Source organism: Natator depressus, chromosome 15, assembly GCF_965152275.1.
Source record: "Natator depressus isolate rNatDep1 chromosome 15, rNatDep2.hap1, whole genome shotgun sequence".
In the NCBI taxonomy this organism is placed as follows: Eukaryota; Metazoa; Chordata; order Testudines; family Cheloniidae; genus Natator; species Natator depressus.
Window position 1 is genome coordinate 19,736,490 of NC_134248.1, and position 21,934 is coordinate 19,758,423.

Sequence of the window (21,934 nt, forward strand, 5' to 3'; positions counted from 1 at the left end):
CCACTGGGAGCTGTCTGGAAGAGAACCGGACAACACAGGAAAAGAACAAGAGTTTCCAAACCTAAGCCAGCTTTCTGAAAGTCTTGTGCCATCTCCTGAACATTGGCTTGGCTGGATGTTTACAGAACCTCATTTTTCACCCTCCCTTTCCCTTAGGGCTCCTGGCACCATCACTCCCTGTTCTCTAGGCAGTGCGGCCCAGAAAAATAATTCTGAGATATTTAGGAATCTGCACACCGAACATTCAACAAACCCCTGGAGGTCAACACCACGGCTTACAATCCGTGCTGTCTCTTGTGCTAAGTGCATTGACATTAGATTTAAATTACTACTACGTTAGATACCCCTCTGCTGTTTCCCAGGCCCTTCCAGATGCCACTGTGGCCTCCTATTACATTTCCAAATGCCATCCCACCTCCCCTTTGCCATTTCCCTGACTCCATCCCAGACCCTGCAGCTACTTCCTACCTTCCCTAGTGACTTCCCTCTGCTGTTTCCCTGATACCTTCCCCCAACATCTCACATGCCTTCCTGAATTCCTCCTCTGCTTCTTTGAGTCCCTCCAGTTGGCTCCCTTCCCTCTCTCCCCACTAACTTCCCAAATGAAAACTGGACATCCTCTTTGAGGTGGAAAACATCAGCATTTGCCCAACGAGTCAAGCGGACACTGGAAATAGTTGGTCTTCCCTACTGGGAAATCAAGTTGAGAAAGAGGTGTTCAGGGATAAGGTCAGAGAAGGTTGAAGTGTTTCATTCTGCATTAAAATGCCGGGCTATTTCATTTTAGCTGGATTTTTAATGGTGAAGATTTAGCTTTACTTAAAGTTTATATTGTGTCAAGCCTGAATCTCAGAAAACCTGGCTGGAGTTTGCAGTGGTTTCGATCTATTGCCAAATGTCGTTCCAATACTACGTTCAGTGCTATTTCCTGAGACCTACACTCACACATCTGCAGAGCAAATGCCTTTTCCAGGGAGTTTGTTGTATGTCGTGCTCTTCCACCAACGCTGGCTCCGGTGGGAACGCCATCTTGGGGAGGGAGCGATCAGCTGTGTAAACAAAATTCGGTTGTGTTGCCTTTGGAAAAGGATGTTCTCTGGATCTGGATTTACAGTTTATGCAGATTGCTCCTCTGTCACAGTTAATCATGTTCAAGCTATCAGCAAATACGTCGTGACAGACTATTTATTCTCAACAGGAGTGCTTGGAAAGCTAATTTTCTGTTTAAACGTCAGCATGCAACGGGGCAAGCTGCTTTAATCAAGTCACAGGAACGTACTTCGTTCCACATCAGTCTGGGACAGACACAGACAATGCAGGTGAAAGAGAACAGCATGAAATCTCTTTGTTTTGGGAACACAGGCTACTTCCCCGTTCATTCTCAGTCTTCCCTGCTCTTCTGGGCAGACAGCTCTATAGCAGACAGGCCATGGTGCAGGGGCACACGCAGCTGAATTATAGAAGGAGCTCAAACAAAACACAGTCCAGGAAGAGAGTCAGTCAAATGGACACCAGGAAGGAAGAATCAAACAGATGAAGAAATGCACCGAAACCTGTACAGAGAACCACACCTCTAGGCTACTCCTCCCACCCACCTGCAGTGATTGTACCCAGGTCAATTTTGTTTCACCTTCAGTTCAAGCCATGTTTGGGGAATTGATCTTGGCCAGTCCTTTGGATGGCCACTGTACTAAACTGGGTGTAGCTGAGCGCTGTGGGGTGGGCTAAGCCATTGAACAGCTCCCAGAATACCAAGGATAGCACAGATGTTATTACTGACGTTTCGCTACCCTATCAAGGATGGCCACGACAGGTACTGATCTCGGACCCGATCCTCGGCTGGCGTAAATGAACATCGACTTTAACGGCGCAGCACCAACTTAAACCAGCTGAAGATCTGGCCCCTCGTCTCTAACACCAACAATATGGCGTCAGACCCTGAGGTACAGGCTGCGTTTCAGCTCCACGGCAGATTCTGGATCTCCTCTTTCTTTCACGCCAACAATTATTTCTGCCATTCTGTCCTTCCAGCCCCATCCTCCACATATCTCCTGCCCTAGGCAGCAGGAGGAGCCAAATAGCTTGCCATCTCTGTGCAATGGGGTGCTGTAACCAATCTTCCTGGCTGTTCAATTTCCTGTAGACCCAGCATGTAAATTAATCTGAGCCCATACACCCTCCTTCCTGTCCAAGCATGTACGCACAGCTCTGTGTGTGTCAGGAACTACAAGACGACAGGCGGCTATTTTGTAGATTATTCAGTCCCGCAATGATTGATGCGAGCAAGGAAAGCGAAGGTGGCAATCAGAACACACAAATTACAACAAGGCAGAGCAAGGAGTTTAAACAATAATCATGTAAGTGCCTGGGGAAGGTGCTAGACTGACAGCTGAAGTCTGTTTGAGCCACAGAACTGGAAATGTCGCGTTTGCTGGCACAAAACATTTCCTGCGGCTGGTGCAAAGCCACTAAAGGTCTAAGCAGAAGTGAGGCATGCTTGCAGAGGGCGGACTGGGTGGGTATGAACTATGCACCGAGAAAAGAGTGAATCAGGACTGGCCGGTTGGTAAGAGCCCACAGTCGGTTTAGTGCTATTCTGGTGCCCCCGTATCAATGTAAATTTCAAAGAGGGAAAGGATTTACTCCTTTATGACGATAATCTCAAGGATATTCCCATAAATTTTTTTCTCTCCCTTGCCTGTTTTTGTATCCTACAGATAACAGGAATCTCAGGCCCCTGTGTGTGCGTGTTTGTTTTTTGAGGGCCCCCAAGGACTATAGGGGGTAAAGAACCACAACAGGCTGAAACTTGAGTTGTATTTTCCCAGGCATCAGCTGTAGAGGTGTGGATTGTGGAATAATTTCCAGTGCTCACATATAGTGCCTTCTTTATATACCTTATAGCGACAGGCTCAAGGAGCTCAATCTGAATAGTTTAATAAAGAGCAGATTAAGCGGTGACTTGATCACAGTTTATAAATACCTACATGGGAAACAAATATTTGATCATGGGCTCTTCAAACTAGCAGAGAAAGGTTTAACATGATCCAATGGAAGTTGAAGCTAGACAAATTCAGACTGGAAATAACATGCACATTTTTAGCAGTGAGGGTAATCAAGTATTGGAACAATTTATAAATCAAGATTGGATGTTTTTCTGAAAGATCTAGGTACTTCAGAGAGGAATTAATTCAGGAAAGTTGTATGGGCTGTGTTATTCAGGAGGTCAGACTAGCTGATCACAGTGGCCCCTTTTGGCCTTTTAATCTGTGAACTGCCTGGCAGAGTTAAAAAGTTTTTAAACAAGAGGAAGCGAGAGCTTTCAGAGAGTCTGACTCAATATTCCCTTTATAGCTGGAATCTGGGAGAAGTGCGTTGCAGCTAAAGCTTCAGTCTAGTGCAATGTCACAATCCCACCATCTTTCATGTCTTCCAGCAAAACCAGAGAGGCCAAGACAATGTATTTTGAATGTAAACACAAAAAGCAAGATAAAAGAAGTTGTGCAGTGTGTGTGTGAGCGTGAGAGAGAGAAAAATAAAATGACCCTGAGGCGGCTTTATGCGTCAAGTCGCAATAAATGGCAATAATTAAAGGTGAGCTGCAAAACTCCTGATCAAGAACATACCATTCTAAGTGATGCCGACGTAACCTATATCTGATCCTGCCATTGCTGACGTGGGCAAGGTGTCTCTGTGGATGAAATCAGGTCTTGAAGCTTGAAAGGAACAATACGTCATTGCTGCGACTCCTGTCATTACAGAGCTGAAATTCAACTGGGTACGTAAAGTGCCAGGAGAGAGTTCCCTGCAGTGCAAGTAGTTTCCAAGAGCATGCAAACACTGCAGCTGGGAGTGTACCTCCCAGCCTGGGCAGACAGACGTGTGTTAGCTCTGCTTGAGCTAGGGCCCTACAAACGGCAGCATTGACTTTGCAGTACGGAGGCAGCATGGCTAGCTGCCTGAATACAAGCCCTTCCAACCCCGGTACACACTCAGGTGACACCATCCGTGCTGCTATTTTTGTGCACTAGGTTAAGCGGAGCTTCCAGCTTTCATGTAGACGTACCCCATACGAGGCACAAACTGGGCACAGAAAGGAGAAGACAGAAAAAGAGGAATTCCAGTCTGTACTTTAGGAGGAATGAATAGCGTGCCAGTGAGAGAATACCTTCTGTGCATCTCTTGGACAGTGCTCACTTCCCTAGGGCTTCGCCCAAGACACACGATTCACATCAATTCGCTTTTCTCTCTCTGCCTAGGCTCCCCTCTAGGAATCCACAGCTCAAAAAGAATCATCTAGTGCCTGACTAGAAGGCGCTGCCGATAAGTGACAGAGCCTTGAAAATACTTATTCATAGCAGCACTCCCTGAACCTTTGACGGCAGCAGTTGGATTTTTCTCAGCACATGCCAGATTGCCAGGGAAGTGCCATTCCTGCTAGCATCAAGGAGCTAAGAGGAATCTCAGTAGCTGCTGCTTTATCCCCCGTCATGACTTACAGAGCCGCTCGAACAAAACAAAAAACATGAACACCTAGGAAACGCTCTGGCTTCCCCTTTCCATTTGTCCTCCCATCTTGCAATTCATTCCCTGCGCTATTTTGAATGCTCTCCAGTTTTCCACGTCAAAGCCACAGATCACTGTTCGCCGTCTCAGCTCACATAGCCAATCGTCGTGCCTTAAGAATGAAATACTACCTAGAAATGCTAATGCACAGTACTAGAGACTCAGAGAAAGCAAGACTGACTAAAATTAACAGCCATGCTCTTTGCTGGTGGCACTCAATGGAGTTTCACCCATTTACATCTACAGCGAATCTGACCCTATCTAGGATGCCCATCTCCATAATATGTCAGTGCCAAGGTTATGTGTTAGCAAAGGAGAAATCGCTTTTCGCTGGAGAAGCTCTCATGCAGTGCAAAACAACACTAAGACAGCCACCACCGCCACCAGCTAACCACACGGGGAGGGGAAGTCACAGACTTCTGCTCCAAAAACACAGACTGCTCCCGCTTCAGCCAAAGGAGGATGCTCCGTTAGGTGTTGTACAGAGTCAGCAGCACTGACATCGTATTTACTCCCACATTCGCTGAAGTGCTAGATCACTGCACACTGACAGACCCAGCATCCACTCGAAGGCACTGGAAAAAACAGGAATTCTTCCCTCTTACATGGACTCTTTCATCTGAGGAGCTGAAAGTGCTTCAATACACATTTGGGAGCATCTCATCCCCACTGTAATGAGGGGGAAACAAAAGCAGAACAATAAGGAGACTGTCCTGAAGGCCACACAGGGAACCACTCCACATGATTTCAAGGAGCATTAGATCAGCAGTGAGTCAGTGGCTAAGTCAGGAATGGAATGTAAATAGCCTTGTGAAAATTCTCCTCACCTCTCCCACCCACAATGAGTCATATTTTGTGCTGGGTGAGTAAAATCTCAATTACCAACTATCACAGCGAAGGAATGATAAACAGATTTTGTATGTGGGCTGGTAAATTGTCATTCGTGTTTTTTTTCTCCCACAGCAGAAAAATCTCCTGCTCTGGAAACCAGACCTTGCTGCCTCACATCTCAGACATGTACAGGCCAGTTTATCCCAGCGCTGGTTTGATCCGTGGGTTGTCTTTGGCGTAATGCACCCAAACCAGAAGTTAAGTTGGAAACGCAGAAAGTGTGCTCACGGGAATGGAGCAGCATGACAGATCCTTAAGAGACAACAGCTCAGGTGCTAGTACAGATGTATACAAACATTTCAAAAAGGGCATCCAGCCATGCATTCTAGGTGCTCTCAACACAGACTACATAGCAAACAGCACAGCTCAAGGGCAGAATGACAATGCAATATAACCCACCCGCAGTGAGCCAGGCAACTTAAAAATCCAAATCTCCCCATATATATCAGTTTCCCCCTCCCACTTTTTTCAAATTAGCTTTGCAGCATGCCCTGGGGGACATCAGATTCAGGCTGCTTCAGACGAAGATGGGGAACGAATTCCAAATCCCGCATAGAAAAGGCCCTGCCAGTAGTCCCCTTCTCATTTATACCACTGGGACTCCAGCTTAAGAGTCTCTGCTGATTTCAGCTGCTGTCATACAGCCTGAGGAGAGTGCTGGTCTCTCAGGTAGATGGGTTGGAGCCATTTAGGGCTTTTAAGTCAGAAACAACACCTAAAAGTTCCCCTGGGGCCCATAGGCAACCAGTGCTGAATACAGAGCACTGACTGAATACGCTTGCATTAGGAAGGACAGATCATTAGTAGGTCAGCAATAAATAGCCTGACAATTATTTCTGAGAACTGCCATGGGAAGGCAGTCCCCAGAGCTCTGGCAGGTTCCTGAAAAAGCAGTCAGATCTGCAGGGAGAGCGGCACAGCTGCATGCCAGAGTCTAGACCACACTGTGGCCCGGAGCCACAATGGGAGAGACACCTTTGCCCTGCAGCAGGCTCAGAACAGCAGGGGCAAGGAATTAAAATTAAGCACACCCATAATCCTGCAGTAAAATGTGATTTCACCCACTGCTCCCCAGAAGGGACCCGAAGCATTGTGGGAGGGAAAGGTAGCAACTCAGAGGAACCAGATACTCCAACAGGAGAAGGAAGATACCATTCTGCTCTTCAAACTGAAATAAATAACTGGCAGAGCCGTCCCCTGCTGGAGCTGGGCTTAAGCCAGACACCCATCCCAGTCCTAGAGCCAGACTCCTAAATGGCTCCTTATCGCTGTAGTATCCCAGTGCCTCCCACTCAGGTGCTCCTCCTCAGAACCCCCAGGGCTGCTCAGTGGGGAAAGGTTCAAGGACCCGCAGAGGGACACATGGTTGGTGGGGAGCTCATGAATTCTTCACCCATTCCAGGCACCATCCCCCCCGACCCTTCAACAACTGGCCCACCTATCCTCCGGAGGGGTCCAGGTGACACAGAGCTGTCATACATAGGCTCATGGGTGCCTTGCTCCCGAGAGTCGGGAACAGACCTCCTAGAAACAAACACCGAGCATCTCTCTGTTCAGAATCCATGTCAACAGCACAAAGAATTGGGAGGCAACCCCACAGTCCCTACTCTGTCAATGGCACCACTTTCCTCCAGTAAGGAAGGGTGAGCAGATCTTTGATGCTACAGACACACACCTGCCTCCTCATTAAAGAGGCCTCTTCTCCTTTCATAATGTTACCCGCAGCAGAAGAGTAGAGAAATGCACTTACATTAACTCCTGTCAGGGATGTTACATTACATGATGACACCTGTCAGGGATGGTCTAGATAATACTTAGTCCTGCGTTGAGTGCAGGGGACTGGACTAGATAACCTCTCGAGGTCCCTTCTAGTTCTATGATTCACATGAGATTTCTTTTGGTCTATTCTGAGCCTCCTCCTCCAGTCAAGACATCGAAACTAGGTACAGATCAATGGAGGCACTGTAGAAGCATCTGCATCTTTGCCTCTGCACATGAATCTCCTACAAGAGGAGCTTCGGTGGAGACACGAAAAGGCCCATGGGGATGCATAACTGAGCAAAGGCCACTGCAATCCTTGAAACAGCGAGTTCCATCATCTAGCTTGATTGAGTTGATTTAATGGAAAGCTCTTCTTCCAGAGAGCAAAGCCATTTTCTCCATCAAATGCAGCTGAACGTTAAAAGTCGCTATTTAACAACAGTTAGTTTGATTGATCATGAAACTATTTCTGGTAGTGGTGCTGGAAACTCAGAAGTGACACTCTTGCTTCTAAGGCAGTGTTAAATCCATATCTCAGCCTGGTGCCCCGCGGGGTCACTGCGCTTTTGGCGGGGCTGTTTGTCAGGCAAGTCCTAGAGCTGAGTCCTTAATTCTTCATTTATAAAGGCCCCATGGCACTCCTGGCAAGAGGATGGGTAATAGCCCTGCTTTCCTGGCCAAATTCCCATGTGGGAAATGCTATTCCACCTGTCCACCTTAAACTCCTCCAGCATTTGTTCACTCCCTGTCCTAAACGCCTACTGTGTAACAGCTGCCGAACTCCACCCTAGAGGGAGCTGCATTTCAGTGGTGGGTGAAAATCGTTCCTTAATGCTTGTAAATTGCACTGGGCTCCTTTGGGATAGTAGCTGCCACAAAGCACAGGCCATTATGTTGATGAGCATATAGCAATTTCCCTGCATCTCTCAGATATGAAAGTCTAGATGCATAACAAGCTCTAAGTTGAAAGTACAAGGAAAACAGCGGTACCATACCATAATAAATGGGGAGATATGCTGCTGGGGATATCCCCTCCTCAGATACTCTGCAGCAGGTCACACGATACAGAGGACAGACAGCACGGTGGGGAAGGGATATTTTTAGTTATTTTATACAACAGATTCAGTACAACTTAATGAAAGACGAACATTTCGTGCACTCATCTCATCAACCCTTCATCTCATCAGTTGTTCTTTCTGCGCCTTCGATTCTTCCAACACGGCTATTTCTGTGTGTTAAAAACAATGTACTTGCAGAGACCTGGAAACATCGTTTTATCACTGACCTCGGCTTTGTTCCATTTGTGGCAGGGAACAGAGGATACACTGAATTGGTACAGTGATGCATACGGTGTGTGTGTTACAAACCTTTTATATGGTGGGCGGGGGTGGGGGGAGAGGAGGAAAGATTACCGCTATGTCTGCATTGGGGTGCAATACCACTATAGCAGGGGTTCTCAAACTGGGTGTCAGGACCCCTCAGGGGGTCACAAGGTTATTACATGGGGGGTCGCGAGCTGTCAACCTCCACCCCAAACCCTGCTTTGCCGCCAGCATTTATAATGGTGTTAAATATATAAAAAGAGTTTTTAATTTATAAAGGGGGGGGTCGCACTCAGAGGCTTGCTATGTGAAAGGGGTCACCAGTACAAAAGTTTGAGAGCCACTGCACTCTAGGAATACCAATACATCAGCAGCAAAGTGTTCCAAGTCGGGACGCAGCTATAATGGCTAAATTGCGCTTTGTCCTGATGCAGCACGGGTCGCAGGTCTCTTGAAGGTTTAAACGAGAGTAAATGATGGATTCTCCGTAACTTGACGTCCTCAAATCACAATTTAAAGACTTCAGTGACTCAGCCACTGAAATTAGTGGCCTAATACAGGAGTGTGTGGGCAAGGTTCTGTGGCCTGAAATGTGCCAGAGGTCAGACTAGAGGATCGTGATGGTCCCTTCTGACCTTAAAGTCTATGAGTAAAGCCACCCTCCATGGGCAAAGCAAGTGATACTGGTAAAAGTGCAGTTTTGCAGTCTTCACTAAGGGCTTCTGCCGACACAGCTATGTTGATCAGGCATCACTCCATCTCCCTCTCCCCTGGCCAACATAGCTATGACAGCAGAAGTCTGTAGCACAGACATAGCCAAAGAGTGGGCTGAGCTGGCAAGACACGACACTCTCTGCTACTACATGCCAGAGCCGATTCTGATTGCTGGGCCCAGCTCCAAGCCCCAGGCAGGGATTGCTGCAGAAGGGAGTCACCCAACCAGTTCTCTCTCCAACTGTGGAACTATGCCTCCAAAATAAGCCCCCCTCCAGATCTCCTCAGCCAGAAGGTTGAGCGTGTGTCTGCGGTGAGGGATTGAGGGAGGAGAACAAACCAACCAACTTAAGGCAGCCAGAGGATTCCAGAGGCATGAACAAAGTACCCAAGAATACCTTTAATATACAAGGAGATCAGGAGATCCATGACAGAGGCTCCTGTAGAGTGTGAGCTGTGAAAAGACTTCTCAGCAGGCACCAGTCAGAAAGACAGATTGACATGTCTGCTGACCTGGCTGCTGGGCAAGGACCATGTCTTCCCATGTTCCAGACAGCAGCTAGCATAATGAGCACCCAGTCCTGACTGGGGCTTTTTAGAAGCTTGTAATATAAACAACAACATGTCAGTACATCTCCGAGGCTTTACAGCAGCAAGGAAGGAACGTTATCCCATTGTACAGACGGGAAAATGGAGGCAGCGACACTGACTGATTTGCCAAAGGTCACGCAGACTGTCAGTGGCAGAACCAACAACAGAAGGGAAGTCTCCTGGCTGCCAGAATTCACTGAGCCCCACTGAAAGTGGAGAATGCAGCATGTTAACCTGAAGCTTTTCCCCTTTGTACTCGCCAGCACAGTGAGCTATGGGGATTTTTTTAACCCCACCCCCCCCCCGCCTTTTTTTTCCAGGCAGAAATGCTGTTTCGTCTCAGCAAATGCCAGATTCCATTTCTGCCAGCATGAAAAGTGGTTTCTGGGCTGTAATGGCTCTAGGGTAGGATGGATGGGAGGCATAACCTACAGCCTCTCAAGAAAGTTTCTAAAATATACACAAGCTCCATGCACTTATGAATTAGCTGCTAAGATTTGACAAAAAAAAGTCTGGCTTTGAAAAATAAAAGCTTTCTAATTTCACGAACACAGCAAAGGCCACAACATTTGTACACGAGTGAAGATAATTGCACACGTGTGGCTGAGAACACGACTGGTGCAGGTAAAACACAAGCTGATAATATAATTTGGCCTTGATTCATCTTTCTTGCGTGGGGAAAGAGTTCTTTGGTACAAACAGAGCTTCTTCCCAAGATACACATTCGGACAGAGGTCTGCCACATCCACATGCATTTCTCACCCATTTTCCTAGAACAAGTAACCAGGTTATCATGAAATCTTATTTTCATTTCACCCACCTGCATCCAGCAGGCACTTGGGCTTACTGGAGAACTTGAGTACAATACAGACAAGAAAATATCTTTCCCCCCCAACTGTCCTCTTGTTTTTGCACCTGGAATTGTTGGAGTGTGAAATGTGTGTCATTTAGTACTTTGCCTGTCCTAACCCTAGCCCTTAAAGAACCCTAGTGGAGATAAGTATTATTATTTCTGTACTACTAGTGTATGAATAAACGAAAGAAAGGAGAGGTTAAGTGACTTGCCCAAGGTCACAGAGTGAGTGAGTGGCAGAGCCAGGAACAGAACCTGGGGTCATGACTCCAAGTCCCTTGCTGTAGCCACTAAACAACACTGCCTTCCTGTACATCCAACCTCCATTGTACAATAGACAATGACCTCCCCTTCCCTCTGGTGCTTCCAGACTGAAAATATTATGAACTGTAATTCGATTCTCGAGCACTTTCCCACTCCATTGTTTACTTCCCTGTAAGTCTTCTATAATCTTGTTTTGTAGTGTAACAGCCAACTGCTTCCTCTCCCCCCTGCATGCATTAGCTTTATGGGGCTTTGAAGCTCTTTTCGAGTATTAAACCATTATGTCAGTGTATCTAGTGTCCCATCAGACGAGGGCAGAGTACCTAGCATGTGGTTTAGTTGCTGTATTTATTTATGTCAGGAGAGCTCTTAGAGCTTTGGATTGCAGCTGCTTCAGTCTCTGTTCTTTCAAAGATTAGTTCTTGCTCCTGCCATGTCCCCCATGTCACTCTAGCAGTTATCAGGCCCAAGAAGATTTAAGCAGATGGTGCTTGGTTTTGCCTTTTGGACATTGTGGACTCACTGAGAAATTCCCTTATCCTTGTTGAGGATATTCTTATTCTCGCACCTCAGAGCTCAGCAAAGCTGCATCTAGCCTGCAATTCCACGGTAGCTTTGGTTGAGGACTGATGAGTACACTTCTACCTAAGCCCACAGAAGTCAACAAGACTCTTCCTATTGATTCCAGTGGGCTTTGGAGCAAGCCCATCATTCAGGCCAACTCGGACATCGCTTGTTAGCATCCCACATTTATTGTCTCTCCAGGAGATTCTGAATTGATGGTGCTCAGTTTACAAGCAAAACTGTATATTTTTTTCCTGACTGTTAGCTGGGCACACTTGTCCTGGCCTCTGAGAATCAAGTTGGGTCTCTCCTTCTCTTGCATCATTATCCCCTGGAATAAAGATTCTGCAGGTCAGATTCTGCTCGCACCTATGCCTGTCCAATTTTAATGGCTCTGCACAAGTGGAACAATCCTGCACGGGAGGAACAGACCTGTGGATGACGCACTACATCTCCTACACCATGTATCCGCAGCTCATGCAACCTTAGTAAAGGTTCTGCAGGCCAAGTTAGGCCCTCACTAAATTAGACTTCTGCAGCCCCTTTTGTCCAATGGGCTAGTCAAGGTGGATCTTGTTGCAACTGAGTATACAGTCCTGTTGATGATGCCCAAAATTGCACAGAATCCAGCTCACTTTCTTTGAGCCGCCTTGACTCTTCGGAGCAGGGGGCTGCAGTGCAGAGGTTGCCTGAAGAGTGGTACCTGGGCTGCTCTTCACCTCCACACCTGGCAGAATCCAGGAGGCTGAAAGGTCTCCTGTCCCTGGCTCTGTTTCTCCTTTTATCCTCTCCTTGCCTTGTTAGCTCTCTGGGGCTGTTTTTCATGATGTGTTTGTACAGCAGCTAGCACAGGAGACATCTCACTGGGAGCTCTAGTAGTTCCTATTATACAAATAATAGCCACCTTTACAGCAAATGCCTTGAGGCTGAGAGATGCAGCACAGAATCAGGCCCCAGAACTACAATAAGAACTGTCTTGTTGAGGCCCCATTTGGAGGAGGCTGAAAGAATCTCCCTGGCGATTGTTATGGTCTTCCTTTGGCCAACGCTTCAGGAAGCTGAGATTGGAATGTGGTTCCCCACATCCCTCCTCTGAACCCAGTTTAAAAGGGAAACAACCCCCGAAGCCAAGGAGCAAGAGGCAGCCCCACGGCAGTCCTGTTAAGAAATATACATTGGAAAACAGCTAGTGAAATATGGGGCCAATAGTGAGATGGAAATTCCTGCCCTAGTATTTTGGTCCACAGGAAATTAAGGAGGCATTTTAGTGATGGCAGCATGCAATAAATCTCGGTTTTGCTCCACTCCAAAAAAGGGGTCATTTTTTATCATCATCCCTGGATGGCTTGAGCACGTCCTTCCAGCACGTCACGGAGAAAGCAATTTTGCTCTTGAAGCGCATCTGCCCTACAGAGAACTAAGTCCCTACTTCATGACGACACGGGGAGGTGACCTGCGGGCACCTGAAATGCTCAGATACTGTAACTGTGACATTCGCCCAATAAAAGGCTACCATCCTCCCCCTTTCATTTCGCCTGTCTGCCCTGCGGAGGACCAGATGCTGCTGCTAGACTATTTTTCTCCCCCTTCCTTTCTGTTTATGAATTATGATGATGATTTCAGTCTTACGGTCACTCCGGCGGATAGTCACTCTGCTTTATAATAAATGGCCGCTGTCCGATTTTTGCAAATGTAGCAGATCCCCTCTGCGCTGCTCTCTCCCTGCACTTTGGCTCCGGTACCTCCCCAGGGACTGCTCTGTCACCCACAGATGATGAAGGACTTTTTTCCCCTGGCCTGGAGGTTATGCTTCGCACTTGCAGCAGGCCACAGTATAGGATTCCTTCCCCCCGTTGCCGCCTGAACAGCTTCGAGTGCCTTGTAACTTCCCCAGGTGATTTGCTAGGAGCTGGCTGCAAATTAGCTTCCTATTAGGTTTTAAGTTTACCATTGGAGGTGGAGAGAGTACGATGTATCTTTCCTTCTTCCGTCCTAGCAGCAGGCTGGGTAGAGAGCCGTTTCCTGTCGCTCTCCCAGCGGAGTGCCATGCACCCAGACATGCTCCCTGCTAAAAGAGCAATTTCACCACAAATCCTCGTACAAGGTCTTATGACAGCGTAGCAGGGCACAGTCCACTCCTGCCTTCTAGCCCCACAGAAACCAGCTTAAACTCCACTGGCTGTGTATCCACTGGGCCATTTATTTGAGTTCCCTCCACCAATACCTACACAGTCCCATGCAACAGTACTATTTACAATAGCCCCTGGGCTTTTGGCCCTCTCCTCGGGACCTGAGGAGCAGAGGTTTTCCTTCCCTCAGGCCTCTGAGAGACCAGGCTCAGCTAATACTTCTTATTTGCTTGCCTGCTTTTGCTCTCTCTTCTCCTCTTCCCAGCACTTCCTTCCTGTGCCTCTATCACTCTTGCCCTGGCGGGCTAACTGGCTCATCAGCCCACTGGCCTGATTAGCTAATTACCTTTAATTACTCCAATTAGCTTTCTCTGGGGGAACGAATGGGTGTTTTCTGAGGGAACAAACAGGTGTCAGGGTGATCAGAGTGCATGTTCACCTGGTAACTCCCTGCACTCTGTCACAGACAAGTTATTTTCATTATGGCAGGTCCCAGCCCAAGTCAGGACCCCTTTGCACATGAGGATGGGTGGCCCAGTGATTAGGGAAATAGCGTAGGACTGAAGAAAATAGGGTTCTGTTCTCTACTCTGGCATAGGCTTCTTGAGTGACTTTGGGCAAGTCACTTAATATTTCTGTGCTTCAGTTCCCTACCTGTGAACTGCCCTATCTCGCATGAGGTGCTCAAGTACTATAGCGAGGGCCATATAACCGACAGGCTAGGCACTGCACAAACCCATAATAAGAGGCAATCCCTGCCCTGAAGAGCTTGCTGTCTAAATGGACAAAGGAAATACTGTAGTATTAGCCCTAATTTTAGAGAGGCACAGAGAGATTAAGTGTCTCAGCAAACATCACACAGAGCCAGGATTTGACACCAGATCTCCTGAGACCCAGTGAATTACCCTTCTACTTTCTGGGAGATGGCAGTGCTTGCTGCGCCCTGGGTTGGCACCAGTGGTACAGTGTCCTCTGCCCCTCTATTTACATTGGTTTGAGAACCCATCTCTCCAGAAGAGACCAGACAGAATGAAGACAACCTGGAGAACCCCTATGCTATGTAGGAAGAGCTGAGGGCTCAGTCAGAAACTAAAGCTCTGTAATAGACCAAAAGATGTAGCTCCCGCCCCTTCTCCCCCAGGAAGAGGAGATTAATGCATTAAATGGGAGCTGTGAAGGGGAAACTAGAAAGAAAACATTAGCCCTTTAATTCTGGAGCATTGTGAGGACAGGAGTTGATGCAGAGAGCAAAGCTAGACACACTTCTGGAGCTGAGAGCACGCTGTTACTGAGGGAGAGGCAGGAGACAAGCGATCAGATAAAAGGTGAGGGCTACACAGAGTTTCTCCCAGACATCCGAGAGCACGAAAACAGGAATAAGGAGGTTGACAGAGGAGGTTCGTGATGGCAGTTGGCAATCAGGGAACCACTTCCCCTGAGGTATAGAGCTTTGTCTGCCAGCCAGACATGACTGAGGCTGAAAGCCAGTTGGTTTGCAGGGTCAGAAGATATCCAGTCACCAGAAGGCTGATTACTGTGCCAGCTATTAATTATAGTTCTTTACACTTGAAATACTCCCCTGGCAGCTTGCACAGAGCGTGACAAAAAGGCCAGCTGCTGGCTAACTGGAAGGACAGAAGCGCATGCTATTTATTATGGTCCGAGGATGCAGGAATGAGTGAACTCAAGCCCCATTACCGTCGGCTCCAACTCGGTGTCTCCAAGGGGGGTGCGTTGAATTAATTGGCATTTTCAAGAGCAGGCCAGATGGTTGGCTTGACACTTCACACTGTGTCAGGCAGAGAGATTCCTTACTGCAGAGGAGAGAAGGCTGGGTGGGTATGTGTGGAAAAGATAGCCCTGACTGTGTAGTAATAGCAATGGGAAAACACCTGTGTGCATCTAGCACCAGCACACACCTCTACGGAGGAGGTTCAAAGGGGCTGCCCTGCTACTGAAGCAATTTGCTAAGGAGTAGAGTGAGGGAGTTTGGCTGGCTCTGGGATTATTTCAGGATAAACAACAATCCTGAGCCCTTATACAGCACTTTACAAACATGAACGGATTAATCCTCACAACCCCCAGGAGGCAAGTATTACTACCCCCACTTAAGAGAGACTTAGTGACTTGTCCGGGATCACAGAGGGAGCCTATGTCAGAGGTGGGATCTGAACCCAGGGATCCCTGGCTGCAGATCTGCACTCAGACCATTTCTCTCACCCTGCATAAACCAAATGGGGTAAAAAAAATCTCCAAGGCAGAAGATAAAATTAGCCTTGACAGAGACAGTACAACATTCCTGTACTCCGCGGAGGCCTCATTACCATCGCCAACAGTTCTTCCCAAAGGCCCATCCCACATTGCGCTGCTAGGTTTGGAGCTGTTGCATGACAGGCGATCTGGATTCATACCAGGACGGGGTGGAAGGGATGCACTTTCCCCGGCTCACACGGCTGCACAATGACAGGAGGGGGAAACAGTTTGAGACTCGATAAACAAAGACTGCATTCTCATTCCACCAAGAGCAGATCTCACTTACCGATCTGAGTTTGAGTGACAGGTTCTTTTATGCATCACAATCCCAAACTTCCTGGCAGGGAGGCAGCAATTTTAGACTATGAATGAAGCTGCACAAGAGGAATTAGCCTGATGTCCTTGTACTTTCCACAAGAGGGCACCAACATAACACCAACAGACGAACACATTTATTTGAGCATAAGCTTTCATGAGCTACAGCTCACTTCATCGGATCTGTTCCGATGAAGTGAGCTGTAGCTCACGAAAGCTTATGCCCAAATAAATTTGTTAGTCTCTAAGGTGCCACAAGTCCTCCTTTTCTTTTTGCGAAAACAGACTAACACGGCTGCTACTCTGAAACCTGTCATAACAGCAATAGAGATTTGTTCCATAGGTCACTTGAAGGATGTGGAGAAAGTCGCTTTGCCCCCTTTGACACAGATGCAAAGCCAGCAAAGATTTCCTTGAGATGGATTCAAAGTCTTTTGGCCTGGCAGAACCCCAAAGCGCCAATTCAGAATATGGCTGGAACAGGGCAGCGAGCAAACCAAGGGTTTACCTATGTGGATTCAAGTAAAGGTGTGCAAAAAGCAGATTATGTCCTGAAAATGTTTAGTCTTTAGTTAACCAGTTGGGGGACAAAGGTGAAGAGCCACAGAACACAGCCCATTGAAAATAACCAAGCTGCCTCTCTATGGTATACAGAGGGGGATGGCACAGGAGTTACACTACATTTTGCAAGGAGAAAAGTTGCAAGAGACAAAGATCAATCGGGCATTGGTTTGAAGACCCTTCACTGCGGTAGTAGCTGTTCTCTCCCTCTGCCAAGCCCTACCTACTGTGGGAAGCTTCAATTCACACCTTCATTCATTCTGAAAAAAGACCCTACAATGGGAATAACTGTCTGAGCGCTACTGACCGCGTTGCATTTCCAGGGCAACCCAGTCCACTCCACATGATCGACCCCCTGATGCACGTTATGGCTGCACAGCTGGGATGAATGTCACAAAACAGAGCCAGGGCAATGGACTTCATTGGCAGTAAAGCCTGGACAAATGGCACAGCAAGTCCAGTTCAGACGGCAGGTCTCTACCAGCCTGTGATCCTATTTGTAGCTGTCAGAAAGGGCACGCGTGTTGCCATGTTAATTTAAGGCGTCCCGCTCTGCAGCCTGTTGTACATTTTGCACTTCTCTGCTCCACACTGGCTGCTAAATGAGTCAAAGTTACCTTGATATTCAAATGTATATTTCTATTTCAAGGGTTAGTGCATTGCTTATTTTTAAAGCAAATCATTGCATTGCAATGTGATTATCTCCCACTAAAATGTACATTGTGTTGTTTCACCAGGCACAAAGAAATACCTCCCAGTCTGACTTACATTCATAGAGGAACAAAACAAGAACTAAATCTCCGGGAGAAAGCACAGAATAAGTCTCCTGGCACTGAGCTCTCAGAACAACAGGACTGCTGAACTCTACCTACCCTAGATAATGGCCCCATGACCATTAAATCTGAGCACCTCACAATCTTTTAAATGTAGTTATTCTCGCTACACCTCTGTGAGATAGGGCAGTGCTATTATCCCCATTATACAGATGGGGAACTGAGGCACAGAGAGGACATGTGACTTGACTAAGGTCACACAGGAAGTCTGTGGCAGACCAAGGAATTGAACTGGTCCCCCACCACTAGACTTTTCATGCCAGGAGAGTGCACAGGAATTTAAAGGTGCACTAAACACAGAAGTAAAAATGCACCCGAGCGTTTCAGCTGATCCTCTGGTAAAGGGACCCTTTGCTTATTTAACACAATTATATTTCCCAAGAGAATTCTGACGTCCACAGCTGCACTGAGACAACATGAATATGAAAGTAAAACACAGACCACAGCATGGTCAGGGAACAGAGTTATGCTGGTATGGTGGGTCCTCCTGTGGGTGAAGGGAACGCTCTGGAGTCAGGAGTACAACAGTCAGATTAGAAGGTAGATATGTTTGAGAAGTGGCCGCATAAGAATGGTTAGGAGAGGGACCTAAACCTAAGGCCTAGTCTACACAGGGAAACTGACTGACATAGCTATTCCAGAATAGCTCCCTGTGTGGACACTATTCCAGAACAGCTAAATTATAACAGAACAGTTATGCTGGTCAACTGTGTAGACAAGACCTAAGGGGTGTAAGCTCTTCGGAAAGGAACAGTCATTTTGTGATCTGTTTTTAGAGTGCCTAGCACAATGGAGCCCCGATGCTTTATTGGGTCTCTGGGTACTACTGCGTTAGAGGCAGACGTCTACAACGGGATTGCCTGTTCAAACAGCTGCCACCAAGATACGGCCTGTTCCGGCATATGGTCAACCTACGAAACACAAACTTGTTCAGGTTCCTGAGGTTGTCATTTGAAAGCATCAGTGCGAGGTAAAGAGCGGCAGAGGGAGCCGATTATCTGCGGACATGGGGATTGATGGCCCCAGGGAGAATCCCTGTGCCCCCTGGCAGAGAATTATGATGAGGCAGACAGATGGAGCTGTGGAAGTCAAGCGGTCCTGCAACCTTTGCTTATTTACCGCATCCTCAGCCACTGAGAGAGCACAGAGAGAGAAGACTAACATAACATTGACTCATGGAGACATTTAAACTGGGAAGAGCTATGGGCCTGATCAGACAACACCCACACATAGCAGACAGCCAGAGGAGTGCAGCGTAAAAGGGACGGCTCAGCATAATAGATGGAGTTTACAGAGCATCTGGACGGCAGTGGTTGGCATAGATTTACACAAGACTTGTGTGTGTTTAATCCACTGACCCGTACGTGTGCAAAAGGTAAACGCAGCTGGTTTAATCTTGCTATATACTTAATGCCATCCAGACATCAGCACATAGGTTCCCACAACCGTGCTCCAATAAGGACATCACTTTACCACACGGTTAAACAAACATGTCTGTAAACTTACTGTAAGACTATTCCCCTCCCCCCACATCTCTGCCCCTACTGCACAAGCGGTGGGGGGGTGGGCAGGGAGCCCATATCACCTGTGTGCCAGGAAGCCCAGCTCTGTTGCATCAGGGGTCCCTATGTATATACCTGGGTTTGGGGCAGGGTAGGAAAAGCAGATCTGCTGCTACATGGATCCATCGACCTTTGACCCCAGGGGCCTGGGCACAGGGGTGAAGAGACTATGGGTGGGTAGAGGTGTAAAGGTTCCTACACCCCTGGCAATCATGAAACTTCCTGCACCAAAACAACGAGGAGTCTGGTGGCACCTCGGACACCATCAGACTAACACGGCTCTTTTTGTAGATTCAGACTGACATGGCTACCCCCAAAGTTTGGAGGCCTTTAATGCAAGAGCCCGTCCCTCTTGCATGTTGTGTGGGACTCTCAACGGGTAGAGCATTTTCCCCCCCCTTTTCAATTATCTAGACTATGCGGGACACTGATGGATCCTTGATACTATAGCGATGGGTGCACCAGAAATGCCTAAATAGAGTAATTACCAGCCACGTTAATCAGTTTTCGGTTGAAGTGTGACATGTATCCACACCAAGGGGAAGAAGTCGAATGGTTTGCATTTCATTGCTGATTATGGCAATACCAGGCTGTTGTCTATCTCAGAAATCTCCTGGGGGAAGTCTGAAGTGTAAATTGCTGCAGCGTTAATAAAACGCTGTCTAAAATACAAACCCCACCAGCCTCTCTAGCTGTGTTTTTACACAAAATATGCTGTCGACTCCCAGATGCAAACCCAATTTACTTCGTTTGGCTTTTGAACAAAAAAGTCCATCAGTGACATGAAGGGTGGAATGGTACAGACCGTATGGCGTGGAGAATTTACAGATCAGCAGCAAAACACAACAAACAAAAAATAAAAGCCAATTTAATGCAGAGAATTTATCAAAGAAGCAAACACGCTTCTCGAGTTGCCTCACCCACTGTCATTCTGTAACCAAATGCGCTGAAGGGAAACTAAAATCCTGCCCCCCGCCCTCCCCAAAGCAAATGTAACAATGTGGTAACCATTCTAGCACTCTACAGCAGTGGTTAGCCATTCCCTGTCCCAGCCTTGCTGCAAAATGCACAACTTTTGGAGAGCATATCGTAGTTATCTTCAGGAATAACAGGAGTTCTCCCAGAACAATGGCAAGTTCTGAGCCACTCATGGGCTAAAGAGCAGAATGTATTCAGCCGCTGTGAGCTCTGGAAAATGTTCAACAAGCTGATTTGGTCCACACAGAAGATTTGGTGGGAAGGGGGCTAGCCTGATTGTATTACACAGGCAGGGATACAGTTTGTTTTACTCATGTTCAGAAATAGTCAAGAGAAGGAACCAAGCCAGGAAGTTAGACTCCAAATCCCACTCCCAAGCCCCCCATGTTTCAAAGGTATTTGGGTCTGGGGGCTTGACTGGGATCCATAATACTGATCAGAACATACACTTCTATAGCAACTTTCACCCGGAGAGATCCCAAAGCACTTTAGTAACCATACGCATTCAGGAATGTAGTACCTGCCACAACACTGCTAAACGACAATTGGGGAAATTCCATCCTGCATTCCCCCTCCAGTCCGAGGTAGCCGTGCTGTCCTCCTTGTCCTACACGGTTGTGTGGTCCCGATGGGCACTGTTCAACAGCTGCCATGGTAGGGACTGAACTCCTGAATGTATGTAGTTAGGCCCTCCGTTTTACATCTCACTTGAATCACTGCAGCTGACTGAGAGCGAGACGTTTCAGAGGGATCCACTGGCAGCTACACAATGAAAGCTGGAGAGCTAGATTCATTATAGTGCATGTATTTTGGAGCGAGTTGGAGCTGCCTGTTAAGGAGCATAACTTTTCAGACCAGGCTGCCCAGCACCTTCCTTTCAAAGAGATTTGCATGCGTCTCTCCTCTCCCCTCCCCATCTTATTCCACCCTTCCTTTACCCCATTCAGACCCCAGCCTAGTGCATTGCAAGTAGTGAGTTCACTTGATCGCTCTGGACCAAGTGTTCTCTCAGCTCTCCACTGGGAATGTCTGGGAAACGTAGTGCATTAAGCAAACCAGAGGTGGCAGTAGCCTCTGAACTTCACTTCTGATCTACTGCCAACCTGCCATCTCTGGGGCTGCGGGGTGAAGTATCCCCTGGAAGAAACAATGAATCCCCCAAGGAGGGGATATACAGACCCCTGAAAGCAACTGGCCACACAAGGGGGTTAACCCCTTGTCATAAAAATAAAGGGAAGGGTAACCACCTTTCTGTATACAGTGCTATAAAATCCCTCCTGGCCAGAGGCAGAACCCTTTCACCTGTAAAGGGCTAAGAAGCTAAGATAACCTCGCTGGCACCTGACCCAAAATGACCAATGAGGAGACAAGATACTTTCAAAGCTGGAGGGGGTGGGGGAACAAAGGGTCTGTCTGTCTGTGTGATGCTTTTGCCAGGAACAGATCAGGAACGCAGTCTCAGAACTTCTGTTACTTAGTAAGTAATCTAGCTAGAAATGCGTTAGGTTTCCTTTTGTTTCATGGCTGATAAAATAAGCTGTGCTGAATGGAATGTATATTCCTGTTTTTGTGTATTTTTGTAACTTAAGGTTTTGCCTAGAGGGATTCTCTACGTTTTGAATCTGATTACCCTGTAAGGTATTTACCATCCTGATTTTACAGAGGTGATTCTTTTACTTTTTCTTTAATTAAAATTCTTCTTTTAAGAACCTGATTGCTTTTTCATTGTTCTTAAGATCCAAGGGTTTGGGTCTCTGTTCACCTGTGCAAATTGGTG

The 21,934-nt window shown here is 47.3% G+C and overlaps 2 protein-coding genes across 4 annotated transcripts in view; both read right to left on the bottom strand.

The window, feature by feature from the left end:
• Positions 1-21,934, bottom strand: part of MMP17 (matrix metallopeptidase 17) — a 104,790-nt gene that overhangs the window by 73,881 nt on the left and 8,975 nt on the right. The gene's annotated exons all lie outside the window — the stretch shown is intronic.
• SFSWAP (splicing factor SWAP) overlaps positions 1-21,934 on the bottom strand; it is a 253,473-nt gene that overhangs the window by 57,022 nt on the left and 174,517 nt on the right. The window contains exon 18 of one of the 2 annotated variants that reach the window (XM_074972598.1): positions 20,562-20,572. The exons of the other annotated variant lie outside the window; for it this stretch is intronic. The gene's annotated coding sequence lies outside the window, so the exon portion shown is untranslated. Of the gene's footprint in view, positions 1-20,561; positions 20,573-21,934 lie in introns of those variants that run through there. 2 annotated transcript variants of the gene reach the window in all.